Source organism: Lithobates pipiens, unplaced genomic scaffold (genome assembly GCF_037356315.1).
Source record: "Lithobates pipiens isolate NorthernLeopardFrog02 unplaced genomic scaffold, aLitPip1_a1.2 Scaffold_8, whole genome shotgun sequence".
Lineage (NCBI taxonomy): Eukaryota > Metazoa > Chordata > Amphibia > Anura > Ranidae > Lithobates > Lithobates pipiens.
In genome coordinates this window covers 597,681,352-597,684,206 of record NW_027507903.1, presented here as the reverse complement: position 1 = coordinate 597,684,206, position 2,855 = coordinate 597,681,352, and the positions used below count along the sequence as shown (strand labels likewise).

The following is a 2,855-nucleotide window of genomic DNA, read 5'->3' as shown; positions in this document are numbered from 1 at the left end:
CTTATTAGGGGGTGGCAGCTGCAGCCATAGATAGATTCATGCAATGCATGAATCTACTGGTGATAGAGGGGGTGGCAGGAGAGAGGGGGATGGCCCGTGCACCCCTAATGCACAGGCCGCCATTGCAATGGGGACACTAGTTCTGGTGACTATCATGGATTTCCTCACTTAGGATTTCCTCTCACATCCTTCTTTGGTTATAGGACAGGAAGTGAAGAGAAATCACCCCCAATGAGACACAGATGGCTAAAAAAAAAGGGTTGTCCCGATACAACTTTTTTTCAGTCTGAGTACAAGTACTGATACTTTTTTTTCAAGTACTCGCGGATACCGATTACCGATACTTTTTTTAATGTCATGTGACCTTTTTTAAAGCACAATACAGATTAGGTGGTGTTGTGACAAAATGAGCAACCTGGCAGAATGTGCAACCCACGTCACTTCCAGTGCCCACTAGAGCCCACCAGGGATGCCCACTTCAGACCACCAGGTGAGGCCACCAGGACGAGCCCTGCTGATATCATTGTGTTACCCACAAACTTCAGTTTTAAGCTCTTGATCCACTTCCTAAATGTGAGTGTTTCCAATTTTCTTTTAATAAATTGTACTTTTATACGGAGTCACACTATGTGGAGTATTTTCTTTTTTGGTCATCATGCTATTTGGAACACTTGAGAGTATTTGGTCTGACAAGTTGGCTGCTTCTGAAGACTGCTTCTTCCGAGCTCCTAACTGTCCCTGATTTGGAGGGACTGTCCTCGATTTGGAGCAATGTCCCTTTGTCCCTCTTTCCTCCTCTTTTGTCCCTCATTTTGCCCTGATCTATGTAGTTGTATATAAAATGCACTTTTTATCTTTCAAAAAGTGTCTCCCAGTGCTAAACCTTTCATCTGATTTCTAAATTGCTTCAATAGTAAATTTTAAAAGCCAATATAAAGGAATAGTAGTGGTAAAAAAAAGTCCTTGTAGATTTAATTAACCTTTATTTTGGTTAATTCTCCATTACAACTTGATGTGGAACCCAGACGTGGAGGTCCCCTATTTTGGTGGTTGCACCATAAGCCTTGTTGACTCACTGAGCATATGCCCATTTCATTCCTCTCACCCCGGTAAGCCTCCACGCTAACCAGTGGTGGTTCTATTGTCTATGTCCTCACCTCAACATTGATGTCATGTGGAATCCCACTTCTATGTACACAATTTATGTCATCAGGTGCCCCCAGCAGAGTCCCTCCTTACATAAGGTGCCCCACGGCCTTTTGGCTAAGATCAAGTGTAGTATCTGTTCTTATCAGTTACCAGGAGGTGGCGCTTCCTTCCGTCCCTGTTCTACGGCGAGGTGGAGCAGGGGTGGCGGTTGCTATGCAAAACCTGCTGGTGTGAAGGTAACCTGGAGCGGTTCGTAGCCGAAAAGGGAAGCCTTCTGATGGGGACGGGGAGCCACCACCCTAGTACCTGGGTGGGTCTGTTTCGGCAGACCTTCCGGAGTAAGGCCGTCGTCTGGCTTCGGCTGGATGGGCCATGTATTTGGTACCTCAGTCCCCGTCTGGAGCCTAACGCCCCGGGGGATCAGGGTAAGGTCCTTCCTTGTGGAGGATAGCAGACACCCGTGGCACGTTTTTGTGTTTCACTCTTGATGTGTGTGCACTTTTTTTGGCACCGGGTGGAAGTTTTTGGGTATGTTTTGCACGCCATAGGCTTTTTAAGAAAAATGTTATTTGTTTTCATCGCTTCTCTGCCTTTTGGCTAAGATTAAGTGTAGTATCTGTTCTTATCAGTTGCCAAAGGAGGCGCTGTTCCATCTCTAATAGAGAGGGTTTGGTCAGCACTCTCCAATGGCGTAATTAGCATCCGGAAGGCCGTTTTCAGTAGGGGCCACGTCGTGCCGCCCGACTGTAACCTGGGGGCCGATGCATGGTCGAGTCTGAGCCGTCTGGAAGGATGCTCCTGGTGAGGATGGGTGTTGCTACTGGTCTGACCCAGAGGGTCGAGTACCTGGCCTTCTGGCCTGGATTGGGGTAGTTCTAGCCCTGGACAGTCTTTCGGGAGGGAATACTGGCTCATCTCTATGCTGAGGGGGAGGAGCAGTTAGTACTCCCCGAATGTAATTAGGAAGGAGTGATGGGAGCGACAGTAGAGCCTGATAGCAAAAGGCTCTCACCAAGCTTCCTGATCTTCATGCCTTCCTGTCTGGGGTGGGGGCTGCTGTGGTCCAGACCATGGGTCAGGGCGGTCTTGAAAGCCTATGGAGTATGTGCCCCTGGAGTGGCAGTCCGGGGGTGCCTAAGAATCACTGTGAGTGAGGGTCACATTGATTTTGGGCACCAAGGTCACTGCACCATAACACGCTTTTTTAGCACCTGCCTCTTGGGCCGGGCCTTTTGGCTGGGACCAGAGGAATTTTTTATTCCTGTCCCGGAGGGCCTGGTCATTGTTTCACACAATGACCACCTTTTTCACTCGCCTCTCCACTATCCCTTCCCCACTTTTTATTTATTTTAGTGTGTGTTTGTCACGTCTTGTTTTGTCACTTTTGCTGTGATGAGTAGGGTCACAGGTCCCAGGGCCTGTCCTGAAAGTCTGGTTAATGAATGAATGAAATACTTGTATAGCGCACAATGCGAACTGAATCGCCTCTAGGCGCTGCTGGTGAGGGGATGGACATGGCCTTCTGGCTTAGTTCGCCCTCTTCCTTAGGGTTGGGGTCTCCCTTTGGGGGGAGCCTCACCTAGTATTTGGGTGGGTCTGTTTCGGCAGACCTTCCAAAGAACGGGGTCTGACTGGTTTCGGCCAGGAAGACCAAGTTTTAAGTGTCCTTGTCCCTGTCAGGAGCTTAACGCCCCGGGGGATTCAGG

At 48.9% G+C, this 2,855-nt stretch overlaps 1 pseudogene; it reads left to right on the top strand.

The window, feature by feature from the left end:
* Positions 1-1,726: 1,726 nt before the first annotated feature.
* LOC143964583 (U2 spliceosomal RNA) lies at positions 1,727-1,834 on the top strand (annotated as a pseudogene).
* The last annotated feature ends 1,021 nt before the right edge of the window (positions 1,835-2,855 follow it).